The 26942-nt window shown below is 41.6% G+C and overlaps 1 pseudogene; it reads right to left on the reverse strand.

Annotated features, from left to right (window-relative positions):
- Nucleotides 1-257: 257 nt before the first annotated feature.
- Nucleotides 258-2201, reverse strand: LOC128588450 (WD repeat domain phosphoinositide-interacting protein 2-like; annotated as a pseudogene).
- Nucleotides 2202-26942: the final 24741 nt, after the last annotated feature.

Below are 26942 nucleotides of genomic sequence, written 5' to 3' on the forward strand. Positions count from 1 at the left end.
GAAGTTTTGAGGGCTTCACCAAACAGTTACGTTTTGGCAAAAAGAGAGGACAAAAATCTAAGATTCATTAGCAGGGTCAAAGCCACTGAAATGAAAAAGATGTATTTTCTCAACAGAATGAAGGAGTTAGACTACCACTACAATCTTTTTTTAATACTCTCTTTCTCCATTCAGGTCAAAGTTCATTGCAGCAAAGCACAAAGTCCTCTGTTAAGCCAGTATTCTCTGCTTCCAGGGTCATAGGTCACAGGTCATGTTCAGTCAGTCTGAGGAATCATGAGAGGATGCTGGCTGTCCTCATCCAGACACAGGGTGCTGGTTTCATCCTCCAGACAAGCACCACCCACAGCACCCAGGTCATCTGTGTGGGCTTTGGGGTTTGTGTCATGCTCCTTACCAAGTCTTGTTGAAGAGGAAGGCATGTTGGTACCTCTTGCTACAGCTGTACTGTATAACTGAGTTACTAAAGGGCAGTCATGAGAGGCAGAGTCTAAGATTTCACTGGCCATCTCCATATTGCCATCTAACCTTTGCTGCTTCAATAGGGCACACTTGCCCCCCTCCTGGGGGTCCAGGTTGTACATGTACAGGTACCCACCCGAGGGATCTTCTGAATTGTGGCCAATGAACAGATGTTTTTGTGGCCACAGAAGGGTAGACAGACTGTGGCATTGGCCCTGCCTTGGTTGAATGTTTCTGTCACTTGAGAAGGCAGGTAGCAGGTGGAGGCCATGAGCACCTTCGCAAGTATCCAGTCCAGGTGGTGGGTTCCTCCCGGTGGTTTTCTTTCACAGTCTCAGGTTGTTTTTTGTTTGTTTTTAACTTTTCTGCCAATTTTTCTGGTAATTTTTCAGCACAGTCTCAAGATTGAGGATGTGCACAGTCTCAGTGTTGGTAGATGCAGAGAGGAACATGCTGCCCATGCTGAAGGCCAAGGAGCAGGCACCAGCACACTGCTTAACTCCTCTCTGGAATTCAAAGAGTTTTTGTCCCTCTGGAATGGAAAATACCCTATTAACGGTCCCCTTCTCAGAAGCAGTGGCAAGTTTGGTTCCATTTGCATCAAAAGCCAATGACACTGGGTGGCGCCTGTGGCTCAGTGAGTAGGGCGCCAACCCCATATGCCAAGGGTGGCGGGTTCAAACCCAGCCCCGGCCAAACTGCAACAAAAAAAATAGCCGGGCGTTGTGGCAGGCGCCTGTAGTCCCAGCTGCTCGGGAGGCTGAGGCAAGAGAATCGCGTAAGCCCAAAAGCTTGGAGGTTGCTGTGAGCCGTGTGACGTCATGGCACTCTACCCGAGGGTGGTACAGTGAGACTCTGTCTCTACAAAAAAAAAAAAAAAGCCAATGACACTAAAAGACTGTCATGAACCAGGATCAATTTACAGCTCTCAAACTAATCTTATTGAAGATCTGCACCTTGGCCGGCAGGTGGCTCATGCCTATGATCCTAGCACTCTGGGAGGCCCAGGCCGGTGGATTGCTTGAACTCACGAGTTTGAGAGTAGCCCAAGCAAAAGCTTGACCCCTCTCTACTAAAAATAGAAAAACTGAGGCAAGAGAATCGCTTGAGCCCAAGAGTTGGAAGTTACTATGTGCTATGACTCCATGGCACTCTCCCCAGGGTGACAGCTTGAGACTCTGTCTCAAAAAAAAAAAAAGAAGACCTGCACCTCTGGGAGGGTTGCACTCCCTGAGTATGAAAAGTAACAATTGTCATTGTATATTGACAGTGCACAGAAGCCTGCAGGATTTGGAGGGGTCTCTCTGATTCTATACAGTACCTTCCTGTCCTGGATGTTGTACATATACAGAGACTTTTCCAGGCATTGAGCTTCACAGCCAGTATTGTGTTGGAGTAGCTGTAACTGCAGATCTTGGTTCCTTTCTTAGAGTGGCAAACCTTTAGCTTCCTTGGGGCTTTAAGGTTCACGATGACCACTGAGCTGTTTGAGAACAATCTTTCTAGGATGCACACATCTTCAGTGTCAGTGCTTTCATAGACCTGTTCCAGCTTATCCACAGAAAAGAGGAAGAAAAATTTATAACCGGACTTACTACCAACAGCTGGGGACCAGTAAACAAGGAGACGACAGGAACCAGGTGCTTTTGATGCCCTTTTCCCTGCTGTGTTGTCCTGGTTGAAGTGGTGAAGAGCAACTAGCCAGCACCAGCCTCCTCGCTCTGGCTCTCCAGATTCATGGCTAGGCGCTAGCAGACATGTGGGCAAGAAGGCGGATCCGGCTACACCCAGGATCAGAGCCAACCGCTGGCTACCTCTGTGCCTCTGCTCGTTGTCCTGGGATCAATCGCCGTCGCATGCTGTCCCAGCTTTTCTTTATACATTGGAGCCTGGGCGTAATTATTCACATGTTAAGTCTTTTTTTTTTTTTTTTTTTTTTGTAGAGACAGAGTCTCACTGTACCACCCTCAGGTAGAGTGCCGTGGCGTCACATGGCTCACAGCAACCTCTAACTCTTGGGCTTATGCGATTCTCCTGCCTCAGTCTCCCGAGCAGCTGGGACTACAGGCACCCGCCACAACGCCCGGCTATTTTTCTGTTGCAGTTTGGCCGGGGCTGGGTGAACCCACCACCCTCGGCATATGGGGCCGGCGCCTTACTCACTGAGCCACAGGCGCCGCCCTGACATGTTAAGTCTTAAGTAGGCTCTTGGACTGTTTATTTTGTTTGTTCCTCTGTTTTTATTCTGTTTCACTTTTCTTTCCTTTCTGTAGGTTACTTGAACATCTTTTAGAATTCCATTAAAATATACACACACACATATATATACACACACATTTTTTGAGACAGAATGTCGCGCGCGCGCGCGCGCGCACACACACACACACACTTTTTTTTTTTTTTTTTTTTTTTGAGAGTGTTGCCATTGTAGCTCACCGCAACCTTAAACTCCTGGGCTCAAGCGATTTCTCTTGCCTCAGCCTCCTGGATAGCTTGCACCACAGGAGTATGCCAAGATGCCTTTTCTTTTCTTTCTTTTTTTTTAAGTAGAGACAGGGTCTCGCTCTTGTTTAGGATGGTCTCCAACTCTTGAGCTCAAGGTATTCCCCCTGCCTGGGCTTCCCAAAGTGCTAGGATTTCAGGTGCGAACCACCAGCTCAGCTTCTAACAGTTTTTGTCTGCATGTTTCAAGGGTTGCTCTAGATATTACACTATACATGGGGAGTTAGACACACCTGGCCTCATTTGATTTTCCTTATAGATGATGATACCATCTATGAGTAAAAAATTTTACTTTTTTCTTTCCAATTTGGATGCCTTTGCTTCCTTTTCTTGCCTAATTGCACTAGCTATAACTGTCAGTACAGTGTTAAATAGATTGGTAAAAGCTGACATCCTTGTCATATTCTTATTATTTTTTTCTTTTTGAGACAGTTTTATTATGTCACCCTCGGTAGAGCTTAAGTGATTCTCTTGCTTCAGCCTCCCAGGTAGCTGGGACTTGTCCACCACAAAACCCAGCTATTTTTTATTGCAGTTGCCATTGTTGTTTAGCTGGCCCCAGGCCGGGTTCGAACCCACCAGTGGTTGGTGCCATAACCACTGTGCTACGGGCACTGAGCCCTTGTCATATTCTTGATCACAGAGAAAAAGCATTCAGTATTTTACCATTAAGTATAGTGTTGGCTATAGTTTTCTCAGAAATGCCCTATTTAGGAAGTACCCTTCTATTTCTAAGTTTCTGTGGGTTTCTTTAAAAAAAAAAATCAGTATTGGGGCCAGATGCAGTAGCTCACGTCTATAATCCTACCACTTTGGAAGGCCAAAGCAGGAGGATTGCTTGAGGCCAGGAGTTCAAGACCAGCGTGAGCAACACAGCGAGTCCTCAACTCTATAAAAAAGAAAAAAGTTAACCAGATATGGTGGTGTGCACCTATAGTCCCAGCTACTCAGGAGGCCAAGTCAGGAGGATTGCTTGAGCCAAGGGAGTTCAAAGCTTCAGTGAGCTATGATTGTGCCACTTGTATCCAGCCTGGGTAAAAGAGGAAGATCCTGTCTTTAAAATAAAAAAATAAAAATAAAAATAAAATAAAAGTCAGGATTTGATATAATTTTTCTTTTATTAGTGCATCACTATGGTGAGTTACATTGTTTTTGAATGTTAAACCAGCTATGCATTCCTGAAATAAACTTGTTCATGATATGTGATCCTTTCTATTTATTGTTTTGTTTGATTTGCTAAAATTATGTTTATACTTTTTGTGTTTATATTCATGAGAAGAATTGGTCTGTAGTTTTTTGTACTATATTTTTATGGTTTAGTATCTGAGTAAGAATCATCTGGAAACTATTCCTTCCTCTTTAATGTTCCGGGAGTATTTGTATAGAATTGACATTATTAGTAGAGCTCACCAGTGAAGTCATCTGGGCCTGGAGTTTTCTTTGTGGGAAGATTTTTAGCTACAAATTTAATTATTTTAATAGTTATAGGTATGGGGTGGCACCTGTGGCTCAGTGAGCAGGGCGCTGGCCCCATATACCAAGGGTGGCGGGTTCAAACCTGGCCCTGGCCAAACTGCAACAAAAAAATAGCCGGGCATTGTGGCGGGCGCCTGTAGTCCCAGCTACTCGGGAGGCTGAGGCAGGAGAATCGCTTAAACCCAGGAGTTGGGGGTTGCTGTGAGCTGTGTGACGCTACGGCACTCTACAGAGGGCAATAAAGTGAAACTCTGTCTCTACAAAAAAGAAAAAAAAACAAAATAGTTATAGGTATATTCAGTTTAATCTATTCATCTTGGCTGAGTTAGGGTAGTTTATGTCCTTGAAGGAATTTGTCCATTTTTACCCTAGTTGTTCAATTCTTTGGTATAGAATTGTTCATAACATTCCCTTATTATATTTGCATAAAATAACCTTTTATTTTGGAATGATTTTAGATTTACATAAAAGTTTCAAAGGTAGTACAGAGAGTACTACCCTTCACCCTTCACAGTTTCTATTTTCCCAAATATGATCATCTTACATTTCTATGATGTATTTGTCAAAACTGAGAAACCAACATTGGCACATTCCTATGTTCTAAACTCCAAACTTTATTTCAGATTCCACCAGTTTTTCCACGAATGTCTTTTTTTCTGTTCTAGAATCCAATTCAGTATACCACATTGTATTTCATTGTCATGTTTCATTAGTGTCTCTGGTCAATGAAGTTTCTCAGTCTTCCATTGTTTTTCATAACCTTGATCGTTTTGAAAAAAATTAGTCAGATACTTTGTAGAATGTTCCTCAATTTGTGTTTGTCTGATGCTTATGTCATGATTCAACTGATTCACATTTTTAAAAAGAATACTATAGAGGTGAATTGCCCTTCTCATCATATCATGTCAGAGGGTACAGGGTACCTGATATTCATATGACAAACTGGCGATATTAATCTTGATCACTTGGTTGAGAGAGTATTTGCAAGGTTTCTCCATGTAAAGTTGCTATTTTCTCCCTTTCTATAATCTATTCCTTGGAAGGGAGACTGTAAGTCCAGCCCACCCTCAAAGTGAAGGAGGAGTGGTTAAGCATCACCTTCTGCAAGGAAAATTATCTATATATATTATTTGGAATCCTTCTGTAAAGATTTGTTTTTACTACACCATTTAGTTACTTATTCAATGATTTGTTCATATATCATATAGATCAGCAGTTCTCAACTGTATTAAAGGGTCACGACCCATAGGAACTATAGTAAAGGGTTGTGGCATTAGGAAGGTTGAGAACCACTGGTATAAATGCATGTATATTTAGTTTATACTTTGGGTTATATATTTATTCTGTTGCTCAAACTATTCCGGCTTTGGCTATTAGGGAGCACTTTCAGGTTGATGCCTATGCCTCTTAGAAATATTCCAGACTCATCTTGTATTTTCTTTGCTTCAGCTCCAAAATCAGCCATTTCTCCAATGATCCCTAGTTGCCTTTATTGGAGAATGGTATTTTGAAACCAAAATCTAGGCACAAAGTGTGATCATTGCTCCGAGGTGTCATTGCTTCTAGGCCCTCTCAGTGGACAGCACTAGAGAACATATGCACACATACTAACGCATATATATACATGAATCTACATTTGTATATATATTAAACTAGACATGAGTTCATAGTAATGCCTCCAGCTCTAACCCAATACCAGAGTTCACTCAACTTTTCTCTTCTCACTTATATGTAACTTTTCTTTCTGACCATGAGAACCCTGCCTGCCAGTGTCCACTATATATTTACTTAGTTGTTGAATCTCTTTATACTTGTAAAGCAGTACTGTTAACCCATATTCCATGAGAAACAAATTTGCCAGCCAGAGTACAGTATTACAGAGTACAGTATCCCATATATAGTATGTGAAGCTTTTTTGACATTTGAAGAAATTTGATTATAAATGGGATATTAATTGATGTCAAGTAATTAAGTGTTGTTAATTTTGTTAGGTGTGATAATTGCCTTGAGTTATGCAAGAAAATGTCTATAATTTTTCTCAGAAATGTATACTGAGATATGTGGGGATGAAATGATATGATGTCTGTAATTTTCTTTCGTTTTTTTTGAGACAGAGTGTCACTATGTCACCCTCCATTGAGTGCTGTGACATCACAGCTCACAGCAACCTCAAACTCTTGGGCTTAAGCTATTCTCTTGCCTCAGCCTGCCAAGTAGCTGGGACTACAGGCTCCTGCCACAAGCCCTGGCTATTTTTTGTTGTTGTTGTAGTTGTCATTGTTCTTTAAGCCTCAAACTCCTGGGCTCAGGAATCCTCCTGACTCAGCCTCCTGGGTAGCTGTTACTATAGGTGTGTGTCATCATACGGGGCTAACTTTTATTTTGTGTTTTATAGAGATGGGGTCTCAAACTCCTGGCCTCAAGTGATCCTCCCACCTCTTCCTCTTAAAGTGCTAGAATTATAGGCGTGAGCCACCAGGCCGAGCCAAAAGGCAGTTTTACATAGTGCTGAAGTACCTACGCTCTGGTTTGGAAAGTAAATGCTCAGCCAGGTGCTCCAGCCCCTAAGGAAGTTTTCAGAGGTCAGTAAATGGTAGCAACTGAAGCTGTGACCAAATAGCAAAAAGTATCTAGATAAGAATTGAGATATAGTAATGGGACAAATGTCTGAAAGTGACAGGGATAAAAAGGAATGTTGTCCCCTCTTTCTCCCATAGCACAGTGAAAAGAGCAAATGCCATGGCATCAGTGAAGATTTAGAGTCAGATTATGGTTCTGTGATTTTGTATGTGCTTGGCAAATCATGTAACTTTTCTGAACCCCCAGTTTCCTCATTTGTAAAATGCAAAACAACAATGTTGACCTTGAAAGGTTGTTTGAGAGGTTAAATGAGATTAAAATATAACTAAGTGCCTTGCTCTATGAAGTGCCTGGCACCTCTACTTAAAGAGTATCGAGAGGGCAATGCTTCTGTAGGGGAAGGGTACATTTCATTTGCATGTGGAGGTCAGAGGGTGCTGGAAGAAGATAGCACGTGAGATTACTATGTGAAGTATAAGAGAATTAGCACTGTGTGGAATCATTGAATAGAAATGAGACCATGATGAAGGAAGAGACTTACAAAACAATTGAGCCTAGAGTAGTGATAGTAAATGATATAGGAACAAAGGAGATTGGAAGCTTACCAGTACACAAGAAAGTCATGGTGAAGTTGGGCTATGAGTAAAGCTCTTGTAATTACAGTCAGCTCCCCAATGGCTTAATTCATTGATATTAAATCTTTTATGTTTCCTAAATCAATAAGACTCTACATTTACTTCAAAATACTACTTTAACTGCATCTCATAGGTTTTTATATGCAATACTTTCATAGTCAATTAACTTCTAGTTATTTCATAATTTTCTTTTCTTTTTTTTTTTTTTTGGCCAGGGCTGGGTTTGAACCCGCCACCTCTGGCATATGGGACCGGCGCCCTACTCCTTGAGCCACAGGCGTCACCCTATTTCATAATTTTCATTACTATTATTTATTTATCTATTTGGTTTTTGAGACTCTGTCACCTTGTTTTGAGTGCTGTGGCATCAAATTCTCTTGCCTCAGCCTCCCAAGTAGCTGGGACTACAGGCACCCACCACAACACCCAGCTATTTTATGTTGCAGTTTGGCCGGGGCTGGGTTTGAACCCACCACCCTCAGTATATGGGGCCAGCGCCCTACTCACTGAGCCACAGGCGCCGCCCAAAATAAAGTATTTGAACAACAAAGTTAGCAAGCTTGATCTAGTAGATCTTCAAAGAATCCAGCATGGAGAAAATAGAGAATACACTTTATTTCCAAGTATGCATGAAATATTTACAGACATTTTCATTTACTGGGTCACAAAGGAACTCTCGAAATTTCAGACTTTAGAGCACACAGCTATCACACAGATTCTTGGGTCACAGAACCATTAGATTAGAAATCAACAATTAAAATTTAAAAGGTTAAAAAACACATATGAAAAATTAAAAATGAATCTAATAAGTTGGTTAAATAATAATAATGCAAATTATTGGCCAGGCATGGGGTTCAAACCTATAATCCTAGCACTCTAGGAGGCTGAGGTGGGAGGATTGCTTGAGTTTGAGACCAACCTGAGCAAGAGAAAAACCCCATCTCTAACAAAAATAGAAAAATTAGCTGGTTATGGGGTGCACACCTATAGTACCAGCTACTCAGGAGGCTGAGGCAAAAGGATCACTTGAGCCCAAGAGTTTGAGGTTGCTGTGAGCTGTGTGACACCATAGCACTCTAGTGAAGGAGATAAAGTGAGACTCTGTCTCTAAAAAAAAAAAAAAAAAAAACTTTATATTTACTAATTTTTCTTCACTGCTTGATTTATCAGCTTTTTATACAGGTACACTAAAATCTCTCCCAATGATTGCAAATTCTTCAAATTTGTTTTCTGATTCTGTCATTTTTTTCCCCTAGACTAGGCAACCAGGGACAATTCTATCAATTTTTGCTTCGTATATTTCAAGTCTTATTTTTTAGGTGCATGGAGTTCAAGATTATTGTACCTATTTTTTTTTTTTTATTTTACAGAGGAACAAATTTTTGAATAGGTTGTTGTATCTTCTTGGTAGTTTTCTTTATTGTTTGAGGTTGGCCTCCTTTATAATGATGCCTTTTGGCTTAAATTGTAATGTAATTGATAATACTATTCTTACTGTTTTTGTATCCTTGTCTGCTATCTCTTTTCCCTTTTCTATTTAATTTTTAAATGGTTGTACATGTTTTAAAGAGTCACACTATGCTATTAAACTTATAATAACTACCCCATTCTTTTTTTTTCTTTTTGAGACAGAGTCTCACTATGTCACCCTGGGTAGAGTGCCTGGCATCACAGCTCACAACAACCTCAAACTTTTGGGCTTAAGCAATTCTCTTGCCTCAGCCTCCCAAGTAGCTGAGACTACAGGCGCCCACCACAACGCCTGGCTATTTTTGTTGTTGTTGTTGTTGTCGTCATTGTTGTTTTAGCACCAGCCCCAGTGCATGTGGCCGGGGCCTTAACCACTAAGCTACAGCTGCCAAGCCAACTACCCCATTCTTCCTCTCCTTTCATCCTTCCTTAATTTTTTGTTAAATCATATATCAGTATTCATTATTATGACTAAGTGTTATTCATTGCTGAGTCAAAGTCAACTTCGTGAAGTTAATATTCACCTCATATTTTCATCTGCTTGCTTTTCTACTTCACTATCACTAGTTCTTCTTAGACTCATTTGATAAAAACATAAATCTACCCTCTGTGAGCTATGTTCCAGGCTATCAAACATTAATACCTTCAGCTTCATTTTTAATTTCTGGGCTACATCCTCTTGAATCATCCATTCTGCTCTCCCTCTGGAGGGCTGCCTGTCTAGGCCTGTTGCAGGTTCTCCTCCTGTGACTTCTCTTTGACTGTCTCTGGTTTGGAACACCTTGTTCTTGAACCCAGAATCTTCCTGCTCCTTTTTTTATTTCCTTTTTTTTGGTGGTACACATTCTCCAATACCTTCCTGAGAAAGGATGTGAGGGAGGCAAATCTGAGATCTTGGGTTTTGTTTTTGTTTTGTTTTGTTTTGTTTTTTGAGACAGAGTTTCACTTCGTCACCCTCAGTAGAGTGTGTGGCATCATAGCAACCTCAAACTCTTGGGCTCAAGTGATTCTCTTGCTTCAGCCTCCCAAGTAGCTGGGACTACAGGCATCCCCCCACAATGCCCGGCTATTTTTAGAGACAGGGTCTCACTCTTGCTCAGGCTGGTCTCGAACCTGTGAGCTCAGCCGATCTACCTGCCTCAGCCTCCCACAGTGCTAGGATTACAGATGTGAGCCACCACCCGGCCTGTTTTGTTTTGTTTTTTTGAGACAGAATCTCACCCAGTTGCCCTGGGTAGAGTGCTATGGTTTCATAGCTCACAGCAACCTCCAACTTCTGGGGTCAAGCAATCCTCTTGCCTCAGCTTCCTGAGTAGCTGAGACTAAAGGAGCAGGCCACAAGCCCCTGCTAGTATTTTTCTATTTTGAGTTGAGATAGAGCCTCACTCTTGCTCAGGCAGGTCTCAGACTCCTGAGCTCAAGGTGATCTACCCATCTCAGCCTCCCGGAGTGCTAGGATTATAGGCGTGAGCCACTCCACCCAGCAGAGATCTTGTATTTTGAAAGAGATTTTAACCACACTTGACTGATAATTTGGCTATGTGTTATTCTGTAAGTTGAAAATCATTTTCCTTAAAACAATTTGAAGACATTGTTCTGTTTAAACTTCTAGTATCAATGTTGAGAAAGGCAATGTTATTCAGATAACTTTTTTTTTAATTTCCTAAAGATTAGAAAACCAGGAATCTGATAACTTTTTTCCCCTGACACAGGGTCTCTCTGTCATCCAAGCTAGAGTGCAGTGACGTCAACATCGCTCACTGCAACTTCCAATTCATAGACTCAAGTTCTCCTCCTGCCTCAGCCTCCTGAATAGCTGAGACTACAGGTGTGTACCACCACTCCTGGCTAATTTTTCTACTTTTTCTGGTGATGAGTTCTCAATCTTGCTCAGGTTGTTCTTGAACTCCTGGCCTCAAGCCATCTTCTTACCTCTGCCTCCCAGGGTGCTGAAATGGCAGGTGTAAGCCATCCTGCCCAACTGACTATTTTATTTTATTTTATTTTATTTTTCAGAGGCAGAGTCTCACTTTGTCACCCTCAGTAGAGTGCTGTGGCATCACAGCTCACAGCAACCTCCAGCTCTTGGGCTTACGTGATTCTCTTGCCTTAGCCTCCAGAGTAGCTAAGACTACAGGTGCCCGCCATAGCATCGGCTAGATAGTTTATTTTTTATATGTAACCTTGTTTTCTTCTCTGGAGGTTTTTAGGCTTTGTCCTTGGCCCAAGTGTTATAAACTTTTCTCATAATATGTCTTGGTGTGGGATGTTCTTTTTCTCTTTTTTTTTTTTTTTTTTGTAGAGACATAGTCTCACTGTACCGCCCTCAGGAAGAGTGCCATGACTTCACATGGCTCACAGCAACCTCTAACTCTTGGGCTTACGCGATTCTCCTGCCTCAGCCTCCCAAGCAGCTGGGACTACAGGCGCCCGCCAAAACACCCGGCTATTTTTTTGTTGCAGTTTGGCCGGGGCTGGGTTTGAACCTGCCACCCTCGGCATATGGGGCTGGCGCCCTATTCACTAAGCCACAGGCGCCGCCCTCTTTTTCTCTTTTTATTTGTCTAGGCACTCAGTGTGCTCTTTGAGCCTGAACACTCATGTTTTTCAGCTCCAAGAAATTTTTTGGCATTATTTGCATTATTTCTTTTTGCTTCCCTATTTCCTTTACTCTTATTAGTCAGATGTTAGAAACTCCTGAATTACTCTAATTTTCTTATTCTGTCCCAAAAGAGAAATTAAAGTTTAGAGATTTCTCAACTTTATTTTCTAACCCTCCTATAGAATGTTTTAATTTCTACCATATTTTATTTATTCCTTTCTTCCTCTCTCCATCCCTCCCTTCTTATCTCCTTCTTTCTTTCTTCCTTTCTCCTTTTCTTTCTTTCTTCCTATTTTCCCAGAGTCTCACTCTGTTACCCAAGTTGAAGTGCAGTGACATGATCATAACTCACTGTAATTGTAACAGGGGGAATGGCCTGGAAAAGGGTAAAAATGTTTTCAGTCTCTCTAAAATATCATCCAGTCTCTTTGGGTAGAAGCATCACCTCTTTGAGTAAGAGAGTGAGGAACCATCCCAGCAATTGCCACAGCCAAAGAAATTGGGGAACTCCTATCTCTCTTGTTTGAATTAGACATGGCTCCAATAGCTTTAACTTTGTTGGGGGTAAGGAAATAGATCTGGAAACACCCAAACAACTTCAGCCCTTTGTTTGAATAAGTTCCCTGGAGTACATGCTGAAATCCTTCATTCTATGATTTTTGAGGAGGGTTTTGAACCCTCCTGGCCTGTGACAGGGTATTCATTTGAAGTCCTATACTGGGGCATTTGGAAGTGCTGTTTGGGGTGGAAGTCACAGTTGAGTGGAACTAGGGAAATTGACTTGGATTTGGAGCTCATTTGCAATTCCCAGGGAACTGGGGGGATTAGGCCACTTATTTGGAGAAGATTTTAAACCTTTCTGCCCTGGCAGGGCATTTGTTTTATTTATTTACTTATTTATTTAGAGGCACTGTTTGAGGTGGTGTTTATCCCCTTTGGATTCCCATTTGTTGATATGCCTTGACATTTTAGATTATTCGTGTTGGGAATTTCCTATATTGTCTGTGATTGATTATGAGTTTTGTCCTAACATGGGAGGCTCCATTTCTGTTCCATCTCAAAGTCCCTTGGGAAAAATTTTGGCTGAATTGTCAGCTTATAGCTATGAACCTATGTCTAAAGATTATTGTAATATTGTGATTATTGTGATACTTATCTGTAATGTGAAGAAAAGTGGTGACTCATGGTCCTTGGTTTATTCTGAGCTGTTGGTTCTTTTCACAGGAATTTGTTTAGATCTTAATTTTGATTTGGAGATGCATTCTGCAGGATCTCCTCCATTGCCTCTTCTTCTCAAAATTAATCTCAATTAGGCTTTCAATGGTTTGCAAAAGAGGATACTAAACTCTCTAATTTGTAGATAAACGAGAGCCTAAGTTACACACAGGAGGGTGGGAACAACTCAGTGGTGAAACACTGGAGTCCCACCAATAATCATCGTGCTCTGATCCACTACACTAGACCACAGCCCAGTTGCTTCTTTTAAAAGAGAATGGAAAACAAATCCTTTTAAAATAAAGACAGACAGGTGGCACCTGTGGCTCAGCGGAGTAAGGTGCCAGCCCCATATGCTGGAGGTGGTGGGTTCAAACCCAGCCCCAGCCAAAAACTGCAAAAAAAAAAAAAATAATAAAATAAAATAAAGACAGACAAGGAGAGCAACCCCTCTCAGGCACCCCAGTTGATTTATGGCACCTCTTCTTGTATAAATGGCATGCCAAGTGTTCTAGGATGGCCAATTCTTGTACACAAGTTTTTATTGAAGGGCAAATTACATCAATAAAAATTCAGAGCTCCCATGGTCAACATACCTCTATAGAGTTAAAATGTTGAGTCTTAAGCTGTCTGCCTGAGATAAACTCATTGTTTATAGTATACAAAATAATCTGTGTTTGTGTGATAAATGAGATCCTCCCATTCCTACAGGAACCCGGTAGCCAGCCAGGGCCACAGTCTGGGGGTGGACCAGCAGGAGAGAGGACCCACACATGAGGCCCACCACCGATCAATGTACAGCCAAGCGGAAGGAACGCCTGCTGCTGCCATTTTGGCACTATGGGAGGGGATAGGGAAGGCACCACCAGAGCTAATTCTTCAACCCCGCACCCACTAGATTATGATTTAAGGTTGGAAATGGTCTCTGCTTACCCAGAAAAGAGCTCTATGTGGCCAGAGGGCACCCAGGACAAAGGTTAACATAGTAAACTCTGGTTAATATGGCCTTTAAAGTAAGCTGAAAACTGCATCTTCTGCTAGCTATGTCAGCCAAGGATCCTTTGAGACAGTCAAAAGGAAAGGCTGCACTATGGTGGTGTACAATCAGTGTGCTTTTTGGAAAAAAAGGAAGGACATTGGGAAGAACTCTGCCCAAAATTGCAAAGGGCTTAGGTAACAAGAAACCTTCAGGAAAGCAATTAGTTCTTTCAAGTCCAGGACTCAGATGATGAAGGAGGGGACCCAGGGATCCCACCTCTCTAGGAGCTCCAACCCAAATATCCCAAAGAAGCCCTAGGTGCAAATTGACAGTGGGGACCCAATTAGTGGACTTTTACAAATGAAGGGGCCTGGGGCTCCATGCCTCCCCCACCCAAGTCCCAGATACAAATTGACAATAGGGATTCAATTGGTGTCAAGCTACCTGGGCAGAAGAAGTCCAGAAGAAAGGGGCCCCACCCTATGCAGCCCAGTATTCAGCAATAGCTGTGCATGGCACTCTGCAAGCCAGGCAGTGGTGAGACAGATGTCGCAGGTGGCAGTTGAGAACTGCCACAATGGGCCCAGGGGTAGGACCAGACCTAGTAGCAGGAGCACTAAGAGCTGTTCCAAAAGTGGCAGAAACTCATCTCTGAGGGCACCACTAAGCTCCTGCTGGATGAATACCAGGGCCTGGTGAAGCATGCAGAAGACTGCCATTGCAGAACAGTTTGCTTTAAACTTCAGACCACAAAAGACATGCACATCATTGTAGCATTTGCAAGAAGAGCTACCAAAAGTGAGTAAAGGCTGACAGGACCCCAGGACATGCAGAAAGAATTCAAATTCCCCATACTAATGAGTGTAGATTCATGCAGTATCTACATGCCATTAATGATATTATACAAGTGACCATGAACAGTATTTGATTGCATTGGAATGGCAAGATTAGGGATTAGGCCCACCCCTGGGATTAGGGTGGCCTCAAGGCCCTGCTGGACTATGTTTCCTCAGGGCTTTAAAAGGGCTTTCCTGGGCAGCTCCTGTGGCTCAATGGTAGGGTGCTGGCCCCATATATCGAGGATAGCGGGTTGAAACCCGGCTCTGGCCAAACTGCAACAAAAAAATAGCTGGGTGTTGTGGCAGGCGCCTGTAGTCCCAGCTACTGTGGAGGCTGAGGCAAGAGAATCGCCTAAGTCCAGGAGTTGGAGGTTGCTGTGAGCTGTGTGAGGCCACGGCACTCTACCAAGGGCGAAATAGTGAGACTCTGTCTCTACCAAAAAAAAAAAAAAAAAAAAAGATAGGTAAAAGGGCTCTCCTGCTATGTTTGGGGAGAACCTAGCAGGGGACTTGCAGAACCTGCAATTGGACAGATTTGCAAACAGATGGACTAACACTGAAGCTCTTGCACAGAGCTCTTTAAAGGGACAGATGTGCAGTTCCTGATCTGGATCACAGAAATCAGGTTGCTAGAGACCACTAACGGGGAGCTATACTTCAGAGTGTTGATACCCTGGTTAGATTTAGATCAACATAACCCCTCTTTGAAACTAAAGACAAGCTCTGACATTTGGGGCAGCACAGGTAAGTAGAGACAGAATTCCCGAGGCACCTGCATTAATTCCACACATTATGGACCTGATGTCTTAGTGGATTTAGTGGGACCTCATTTAAGGGGACCCCATTTACCAAATAATTCAGAGCTGCCCTTTATGGACACTCAGATGCCACAGTAGATACCTTAGTAGATACCTTTTCAGGCTGGGTACAGGCTTCCTCTGCCTGAACTTAGAGTGCACCTGGAGTTACCAGAAGCCTCCTGAAGGAACTCACTCTTAGATGGGCTCCTACCAGGAGTTGCCAGCCCAAGACAGGGTCTTCACCAAGTTCCTGCATAAGTATATCAGCACAGAAGAGGAACAGGCTTCAGAGGATGGTGGGCTGACAGGTGGCAGCAGCCCAGAGGCCAGGCAGATGGGGAATGGCATGCTGGTGATGGACTCTGTGAGCAGGTAGCTACAGAGACAGCTCAGCAGCCTCTTCAAGCAACATGTTTGGCTACTCCACAGCAGTGTCCTTGGAGGGTGAAACTTGCTTCCCACCATCTGCACCTGAATATGTTACAGTGTCCTTTGATGGCTCATGCACTTTGAGTGAACCTCCAGTGGGAACCAAGTGAACTGTTTTTCCAAGGAGCTGGACGTGGTGAACTCAGTGATCCTGCAGATCATTGAGATGTTCATAGGCTCCTTTTATCCATATATAATAATAATGGACCCTCCTTTGTATTAAAGATAACAATCAAATAAGCAAAGCCCTACATCTAGAATGGAAATCACATACATCCTGGAATTGAAACAGGAAACCCATCTACAGTGGGAGAAGGTGTTATCACTTTCCCTCCTCCTGATAAGGGTACCCCTAAAGCAGGCTTAAATTACACCCCTAAGGAATAGCTTATAGGAGACCCTAGCACCTCAAGGTATGCATATAACCATGAGTAAAGAAATCAGGGCAAAGCAATATGTCAAACAAATGCATCAGATACTAACTACTATGCATGAGTCTGCCTCTTTCAGATCCTCCCCTCAGCTGAAGACACCTCCTCCACCCCTTTAAACCAGGAGACCAGGTGTCACTTAAACCATAGAAAGAACAAGAACCTGAAAAACAATTGACAAAGAGGTGGAAGGGATCCTAAGTGCTTCTAAATATTCACACCTCATTGACATCATCAGGAATAAAACCTTAGGTCCACCATGCCGGAGTAAAGAGGTGCCCCGGAGAAGAAGAGGACAAAAAAAGCCCCCGTGGATGGGGCAGCCTTTGGCCAATATAAAATACCTGTTGAAGAGGAAAGAAAAATAAAAATGTTGATTTTATTTTTTTTACTAACCTTTCTTTTACCCAGCCCTTTATCAGACATTGTGAGCGAAACACTCACTGTCTTACTATCATCTTAGGTACCAAGTGGGGTAAAAATAAAATCCTATCCTCCCTCATTTCTCTTATCAATCCTCACAGTAGTAATCGCTCCTCATGCCCTTTTTTGCCTGATAGCCTATCATATTCTTTATTTTTGTAATTCTACTGCCAAAGCTTTGCAATGACATAAAGAAGTACAAACCTTCCATCTAAAACATTGCCCCAATGTACCAGGAAGTAACTCAATGAGCACATCACCTCCTCTCCCATAGATATGGAAGAGAAAATTTGACGATGTGGAATATATAACAGGATAACGGCCTGGAAAAGGGTAAAATGTTTTCTGTCTGCTAAAACCTCCCCACTCTTTTTGGGAATTAAAACCTGCATCCCTAGGCTGGGCACTGTGGCTCACGCCTGTAATCCTAGCAGCACTCTGGAAGGCCGAGGTGGGTGGTGTGCTTGAGCTCAGGGGTTCAAGACAAGCCTGAGCAAGAGTGAGACTCTGTCTCCACTAAAAATAGAGAAACTACCCAGGTAACATGGTGGGCACCTGTAGTCCCAGCTACTCAGGAGGCTGAGGCCAGAGGATCGCCTGAGCCCAAAAGATTGAGGTTGCTGGGAGCTATGATAATGCCACAGCGTTCTACCCAGGGGATCAGAGTGATACTCTGTCTCAAAAAAATTAAAAAAAAAACCTGCATCTCTCCCTCAGACCAGTAGTCAGTGGGGGGTGGGGGCATGAGCATGTCCTTTTTTCTTTGTACCATAACAGGTGGTTCACAGGAATAGCCCAGGAGGAGGTTACAAGATTGTCTTACCTGAAGATGGGATGAATCAGAACCATCAATTATAAACAGTAGCCTAAAACCCAAAAATTCCCCTTCAAAAGGTCTGTATTTCTGCTCAGAGGAGGAGGTTGGTACTTTCAGACAGGAATCTGCCACTTCCTCATTTGCCAGCAAATTAATAAACTTCTCTTTCCTTCTCCTCAAACTACTTATCCTCATTCTTCTTATGTGGCCTCAGGGACAAATGCTGAACTATAGGTAACATAACCTCCAACTCCCGGGGTCAAGGGATCCTCCTGCCTTAGCCTTACAAATAGCTGGGACTACAGGTGTAGGCCACCATGCCCAGGTAATTTTTTTAAATTTTTTATGGCAATAAGGTCTTGCTATGTTGCCCAGGCTGGTTTTAAACTCCTGGGCTCAAGCAATCCCAAAGTGGTGGGATTATAAGTAGAAACCACCATGCCCAGACTAATTTCTGAGGGCTTTCTGTTCTTCTGATGTTTCTGTTTTCATTTCACGGAAGCAACACCTTATGTCTTAATTCTCTGAGTATATCAATTATAATTTGGAGGAAGTTTCCTTTCCTAGCATCATCTATGTTTGTTATCATCTATGGCTTTCATACTTGAACTTTGAGATATACAGTAATCTTTTGGGGGACTCCAGGTAACCAAGCTATACCTGGGCTTCAGGAAGAAAGAGAAAGATCTTGTTTGTGTTAAGTTCTGTGAGGTTCTTTTTTAAATTTAATTAATTAATTTATTTATTTTTTGTTTTTTGGGGATTCATTGAGGGTACAATAAGCCAGGTTATACTGATTGCAATTGTTATGTAAAGTCCCTCTTGCAATCCTGTCTTGCCCCCAAAAGGTGTGGCACACACCAAGGCCCCACCCACTCGCTCCTTCCCTCTCTCTGCTCTTCTTTTCCCCACCCCTCCCTCCTTCTTTCTCCCTCTGCTCTCCCCTTCCCCTAATTGCCATTTATTGTCCTCATATCAAAATTGAGTACATAGGATTCATGCTTCTCCATTCTTGTGATGCTTTACTAAGAATAATGTCTTCCACTTCCATCCAGGTTAATACAAAGGATGTAAAGTCTCCATTTTTTTTAATGGCTGAATAGTATTCCATGGCATACATATACCAGAACTTGTTAATACATTCCTGGGTTGGTGGGCATTTAGGCTGTTTCTGCATTTTGGCGATTGTAAATTGAGCGGCAATAAACAGTCTAGCACAAGTGTCCTTACGATAAAAGAATTTTTTTCCTTCTGGGTAGATGCCCAGTAATGGGATTGCAGGATCAAATGGGAGGTCTAGCTTGAGCTCTTTGAGGTTTCTCCATACTTTCTTCCAGAAAGATTGTACTAGTTTGCAGTCCCACCAGCAGTGTAAAAGTGTTCCCTTCTCTCCGCATCCACACCAGCATCTGCAGTTTTGAGATTTTGTGATGTGGGCCATTCTCGCTGGGGTTAGATGATATCTCAGGGTGGTTTTGATTTGCGTTTATCTAATAGATAGGGATGATGAAAATTTTTTCAGATGTTTATTAGCCATTCGTCTGTCTTCTTTAGAGAAGGTTCTGTTCATGTCTCTTGCCCATTGATATATAGGATTGTTGGCTTTTTTCATGTGGATTAATTTGAGTTCTCTATAGATCCTAGTTATCAAGCTTTTGTCTGATTCAAAATATGCAAATATCCTTTCCCATTGTGTAGATTGTCTATTTGCTTTGGTTGTTGTCTCCTTAGATGTACAGAATGTTTTTAGTTTAATGAAGTCCCATTTGTTTATTTTTGTTGTTGTTGCAATTGCCATGGCAGTCTTCTTCGTGAAGTCTTTCCCCAGGCCAATATCTTCCAGTGTTTTTCCTATGCTTTCTTTGAGGATTTTTATTATTTCATGCCTTAAATTTAAGTCCTTTATCCATCTTGAATCAATTTTTGTGAGTGAGGAAAGGTGTGGGTCCAGTTTCAGTCTTTTACATGTGGATATCCAGTTCTCCCAATACCATTTATTGAATAGGGAGTCTTTCCCCCAAGGTCTGTGAGGTTCTTGAACAAAGGTTCATGATAATATATCATTGTCTAGTACTGTAAACAGTTGATCTTTATTGACTGAATATGCTAATGAAATTAATAGAGCACACCCAGGCATTTGTAATCCAATTTCTATTAAAATTTCTGTCTCTATTAGCCTGATAAATTGTGCAGAATGGAAATCTCCTAAAAAAAAAAGAAAAAAAAAAAAACAGGGCGGTGCCTGTGGCTCAGTGAGTAGGGTGCCAGCCCCATATACCGAGGGTGGTGGGTTCAAACCCGGCCTGGGCCAAATTGCAACAAAAAAATAGCCGGGCGTTGTGGCGGGCGGTGGTCCTAGTTACTTGGGAGGCTGAGGCAAGAGAATCGCCTAAGCCCAAGAGCTGGAGGTTGCTGTGGGCTGTGATGCCACGGCCCTCTACCAAGGGCGACAAAGTAAAACTCTGTCTCTAAACAAACAAACAAACAAACCACTTTTTCTTACCATGGATTTTATATTTTGTATCAGTGATCTGCAAACTATAATTTGGCATAATTTTCAAGAACCTGGGTCCATAAAGTTTTACCGAACTAGACTTTTGTCTTTTCTCACAACTTTTCTGTACATTTCTGGTATAGGAGAATACAGTTAATTATCATGATTCAGTGAGAAAAAGGTAAGACAAATAAAGCTATATTTTTAAAAATTGGTCTTACAAAGAACAATTAAAGGCATACCATAACTAAATTATCCACTCTAATTTTTGACATTCCCACAATTAGTATATTCCTGGATGTATAGCCTAGAGGGAAGACTCTTTGTAAAATATTCCTTTGGAACCTAGAATTTAGATTTCCAATAATTTGTAGTAAATTCTTAAAATTTATCTTTGAGCTGGGAATGGAAGTGCATGTCTATTATCTCAGCTACTTGGAAGGCTGAGGCAGGAGGATCACTTGAGCCCAGAAATTCTAGTCTAGCCTGGACAACATAGCAAGACCCTGTCTCTAAAAAATATTTTTTAAATAAAAAAGTTTTAAAATAATATTTATTTTGAAAATATACCTCTCCTTTCCTAACTGATTCAATATGCAATGAACATTGAATAAATATGTATTGATTGAGTGGGGCCCTTTGTATGCCAAGGGCAGCTCTAGGCATTAGGGAAATAAAGGTGAAGAAACAGGCAAGGATTTTTTTGTTTGTTTTTTATTATGGAAAGATTCAAACCAGTGTTTTTCAACCTTTTTTATCTCATAGTATACTTGGACCTATAATTAAACATCTACAGCACACTTAAATTATGTTGATCAAAAAAAAAGAGTAAAAAAATATGTATACTTACTGTGCGTTGAATGTCTTTCAAAAATAATTTAATTAATGATCTTCAAAAATTTTTGCAGCACACCTAAGATCCTCCCACGGCACACTGGTTCAAAAATCACTGATTTAAACATATGCAAAAATAGAGAAGAATGAACTATTACCCATCATCCAACTTAAACAATGTAAACTCAGTGTTCTCTCAGTGGGAACCCATTTCCCCTCCATATTAGTTAAGCAAATCCAAGATGTCAGGTTATTTCATCCATAAATATGTTGGCATGTATCTCTAAAAGAGAAATACTCTCTAACCATAACCATAACATCATTAAGGCTGGGTGTGGTGGCTCACGCCTGTGATCCTAGCAATCTGAGAGGCTGAGGCAGGTGTATTGCTTAAGCTCAGAGTTCAAGACCATCCTGAGCAAGAGCAAGACTCTGTCTCTACTAAAAGTAGAAAATCCAAGGCAAGAGGATTATTTGAGCCCAAGACTTTGAGGTTGCTGTGAGCTATGACACTGTAGAGTGCAACAGCTGGAGACTCTATCTTAAAAACAAAAGACCAAAAAAAAAAAAAAAACAACCATAACATCATTAGCCCATGTAAAAAACAAACTGACTACCTCAATAATCTGGAGTTTATATCTATTTTTTTCAGTGCCTATATTGAAGTAATGGAGATTATATTTTAATAAGAGAGACAAACAGGCAAGCAAGCAAACTGGTAATGTTAAGTAATGATAGGTATTATCATAGCCAAGTCCAGATGAAACAAAGATTGATTTTCTATTGGGGGTCAGAGTACCCTGTTGGGAGGTGATGTTTGCCAGGGGTTATGTGTGACACAAGGGAGCAAGGCACCACCTGTGACTGTCTGCAGGGTGGGTGTCCCAAGGCAGACCTTGGTATTCAAAACCAGCCTATGAGACTAGAGGAGTAAGAGAAAAGGGGAAAGGCATGATTTAGACACCAGGGCCATGACAAAGAAGATTTCAGGTTTGATTCTAGCCGTTGGGCAGCCAATAGAGGGTTTTGAACAGTAGAGAGACATGTTATTTATGATCTATGATTACAAAGGACCATTCTGGCTTCTGTGTAGAAGAACATTTGTAGGAAAAAAGTGTGCAAATGGGAGACCAATTAGAAAGCTGTTGAAATAGCTCGGGTGAGAGCTGATGGTAAAGTGGCCATGAACTGGGAGGTAGCTATGGAGATGTTAAAAAATGATTACTCTCTAGATATTATTTTAAGCTACAGGAAAAGGGATTGGCTGACAAACCAAATGTAGGATATGTGAGAAAAAGATAAGCAAAGGGTAACTACAAGATACTTGACCTGCACAATTGGTGAAATTTACTAAAGTGAGGAATTCTTGGGGGATGATCATATTTGGAGGAGAAATGTGCACTTTTTTAGACACATTAAGTTTGAAATGACTGTTAAACATCCCAACAGAGATATCAGTTAGGCAGTTAGAGAGCTGACCCTGGAGTTTATGAAAGAGCTGAGGGATGGATCTATAAATTTAGGAAATGTCAATGTATAGATGCTGCTGAAAGCTGTGAGACTGGATGAGATCACCTGGGTAGTAAAGAAGGATAGAGAAAAGAAGAGGTGGGAAGAGTAAAGGATCCATCCAGGAGCCCAAGAAGAGACCAGTGAGGTAGAGGAAAGCCAGGAAAGTGAGTGCTCTTCCTCTTCTATTCTTTCCTCTTTTCTCATTAATTTTCGTCTCCTTTTTTTCTGAGACAGAGTCTCACTATGTTACCCTTGGTGGAGTGCTGTAGCGTCAACCTCAAACTCTTGGGCTTAAGCAATTCTCTTGCCTCAGCCTCCCAAGTAGCTGGGACTATAGGTGCCCGCCACAACGCCCGGCTATTTTTTGGTGGCAGTTGTCATTGTTGTTGAGCAGGCCTAGGCCAGGCTCAAACCCTCCAGCCTTGTTGTATGTGGCCAGCGCCTTACTCACTGAGCTACGGGCACCCCCTCAGGAAACTCTTATCTAATTGACTCTAGGCAGTGGTCCCTGAGATCCAGGAAGAAAACTGGCTTTAATTTAACTGGCCATATGCTGCTGTGAGATCAGTATAATTAAGACTGAGAAATGATAGTTAGACTGGACCATATGGTGACTATTGGTGACCCTGACAAGAATGAATTGCATGGGGCGATGGGACAAAAACTTCGGTGTAGTAAAAGGAATGCAGATGAGGAAGTGGAAACAGGGGAGCAGAGAAGGGGAGCTGAAAAGGAGTGTGGAGTCAAGGGAAACTCCGTGCTGTTAATGAGAGTTATTACTGCATATTTATATGCTGATAGGAATAATCCCATACAGAGAGAAAAACTGATGATACAGGAGAGAGAGGAATAATTCCAGGAGCAAAGTCCCTGAGCAGGGAGATAGGACAAGGGATCTAGTGCACAAGTCAGGGAGATACCAGGAGCACTTGATAGCACATCCACATCCTTCCAGTGGGAGGAAAGGCAGTGCACATGTGTAAAGCAAGGCAGGATAGACTTAGTGGATGGAGGATGTGGAAGTTCTCTTTGGCATAGTCCTATTTTCTCCACAAAACAATAATCAAGGATGTCAACTGGAAGTGAAGATTTGAGGGATGGGGTATTGATTTGAAGAGAGGAGAAAGTAAGTGTTAGGTTTCATTGATCACAAGAGTAGGGGAGGATTGCCAGGCAGTGTTGAGGGCCTGCTTGAGTTCTATGCTGTACATGAAAGCATATTCCAAGTCAAAACTTTGATTGTGTTTTCTCCTCTTTCTATGTTCCAGCCCCTGTCCAGGTACTGAGGGCTACATCTTACTACAATTTGTTGGTACATCAACCCGTACATTGGTAATTATTTTATTTATTTATTTATTATGCATTAATCAACATTCATTCATTCAATCATATTTATTGAGTGCCAGGCACCATTTTAGGTACTGCAGTTATAGCAGTAAACAAAGCTGGTCTCTGCCCTCAGGGAACTTGTCTTCTACATCTCGAAAGACATGATCCCGGGATGGCGCCCGTGGCTCAAGGAGTAGGGCACCGGTCCCATGTGCTGGAGGTGGTGGGTTCAAACCCAGCTCTGGCCAAAAACCACCAAAAAAAAAAAAAAAAAGAAAGACATGATCCCTCATCTTTGGCAAACATAATGAAGACCAGTTAGGAAGTGGAAGTTTCCATATTTAAGTACTCAAAACGGGAATTGCATAATTCCTTAGAATAAAAAAAGCATGTGAAGGCCCCTTTACAGATTGAGCCCAGAAAAGAGGTCAAAGAGGTACAGGCTGCCACAGGGTGTGCACCTTTCTTTCTTTCCCACCAATACTGGACTGGCTCCATGGAATCTGACTAAGTGCAGCAGACAGGCAAGTAATCTGCTGGAATTTTTGTCTCTAGTGTCAGAGTAGGGATTCATCATTATCTCCAGAAGAGCATGAATTAATTAACCATCATAACAAAGTAGAGTCTACTCCATCCAAGTTCTCAGGATTGCATAAACCCTAGAAGATACAACTTCCTTTGAACCTATAAATATGTCCAAAAGACAACCAGAGCATACATTAAAAAGGGCTTGTTAACTGACTGAACCTCCTCATTTCATCATCCTTTCTTTCTGAACTATTTTGGCCTTTTGTTTTTTATTTATTTTTTCTTTTCTTCATTAATTTTCATCTGCTTTCCATTTTTAAATGAAACAAAGGTTTCTAGAATCACTGGCTCAGGAAACCCCTATCTAATTGACTGTAGGCGGGATCCAGGAAGAAAACTGGCTTTAATTTAAAACAGAGTTTTGGGTAGCGCCTGTGGCTCAGGGGGTAGGGTGCCGGCCCCATATATCGAGGGTGGTGGGTTCAAACCCAGCCCCAGCCAAACTGCAATAAAAAAACAGCCAGGCATTGTGGCAGGCTCCTGTAGTTCCAGCTACTCGGGAGGCTGAGGCAAGAGAATCGCCTAAGCCCAAGAACTGGAGGTTGCTGTGAGCTGTGATGTCACAGCACTCTACTGAGGGCGATAAAATGAGACCCTGTCTCTACAAAAAAAATAAATAAATAAATAAACAAATAAAGCAGGGTTACCTTCTGACCTTGGGCATGTAGATATGATAAGAAGAGTGGAGCGGGAACTGTGAGCTGACTCTAAGGAGAGATTTGGGTCCTTGGTTAGTGACTTCAGACTTCACACCTCTGTTACAAAGAACAAGAATAAGGTGTTGCCTATTGGACCCAGCAAAATACCAGGAATGGAGCGGATGAGCTCTGTGTTCTATTACTTTGGGTTAACAGATGCTTCTTACCTGTTGTTTGGAAAAGGGGAATATTGGAACATAACAGTGTTCTTTGGTTTTATTATAAGCCATGCCATATCTCTATTTTTCCAGTAGGTGTCAGCCATACACAGCCTTTCTCTTCCTAAATCCATTATTTATAAGATTGGATGGGTGGGTGACCCTTTCACCCATCATTTTCCTGGTTAAAGGGATCAATTTCTTCCTATCTCAAGCATGCAAAACATCTGAAACAGTTGCTCAGATATTGGAAACAGAGTTTTACTAAGCACCTGGAATGTGGTCACGCTGGGAAGAGGGAGTGACAAATGTCGAGGGACCCAGATTAAGTGCTGTGTGTGTGCACTGAACAGATAAGTATTGGTATCTAGGTGGGTCTCTTAAAAGTCAGTGTTATGACCTTACACAGAGGTAAGGTCATGATCCAAAGTCTTCTGTTTCCCTCAGGTAAAAGAAGTCAAGGGTTTGACCAGTAGCTACAGCATCCTGATAAAAGCACTTGGTGTAAGTCATTTATCTTCCACTGGCCTTGGACTAGATTAAGTCTTTTTTATCTCAGGTAAAACACTTCTTTGAGCTTCAGCTTCTAATCTTTAAAATTTTTGAAATAACTACCTCGTCTACCCAACCTACTTTATGAGAAGGAAAAAAAATTAAGATACTGTTCATGAAACTATAGACTGTAAAGCACTATTTAAATATAGAAAGTAGAATTAAAAAAAAGGCAAATGAAGAAGAGAATTATGGATAAAAAGGAATTCATTAAAAAGTGTTCAAAATTTAATGAACTTCAGTTAATCTTTTGCAGATTTTTCTCAACATGTAATATCACACCAAGTCTTTTCTTTCTCTCCTGTGTTCAAGATTAGTCTGGTGGAATTTTGACACATTTAGTATTTATATCACAAAAGGATCCCAACCTAAAGAGAGGCACTTAATATGAGTAATAGTTCCTTTGAAGGAAGATTTCTTTCCTAGCTTTTACATTGCACCGCTAGTAATCATAAGCCATTTGTAAATTCCAACTGCTAAAGAAACAGAAATTTTAATTTCAACCACCCTTTCTTTCCAGTTGTGTGCAATTAATACCACTTTATCTTGAGAATGTTTTTGATCCCATAACTCTCCTTTGCCTCGTAGTTCATAAATTAAGAAGGGTAAAACTTACCATATTGTTGTCAGTTTGCACTGGTTTTGTCAAGAGACTTCAAAGTCACCATTAAGTCTGCATCATTTAAATTAGAACTACAAAACATTACTGAAGGAACTCACATTTGAGAAACTGAAAGATTGTTTGTTTTATTATACATTAATGGTGAAATGTGAGCAGAAGTCTTCAAAATGTTTAAAAATGAATCCATCAGATTTTTCCCTCAATGCTTAATAAAGTTGTTGGGAAAGGCCAGAAGTGATTCAAAAAATTTTCATATCCCATGACATCTCCTCCTGTGGAGTTTTGGGCTATATATTCCCTGCCTTGTCTGTCCTTTTAGTTGAAAAGCCTTTATACTCTACCCCCAACTTTTTTTTTCTGCTGAGGCTTTCAATTTGCTGTATCTTGAACTAGCAGAAGGAGAGGGGCTGAACTTTCAACCTTTGAAACCTCTTAATACTTGCTGAGTGATCAAGGCACAAGCTGAAAAAAAGATTGCTGAGTGGACTTTTACCC

This window comes from Nycticebus coucang, chromosome 6 (genome assembly GCF_027406575.1).
Source record: "Nycticebus coucang isolate mNycCou1 chromosome 6, mNycCou1.pri, whole genome shotgun sequence".
Lineage (NCBI taxonomy): Eukaryota > Metazoa > Chordata > Mammalia > Primates > Lorisidae > Nycticebus > Nycticebus coucang.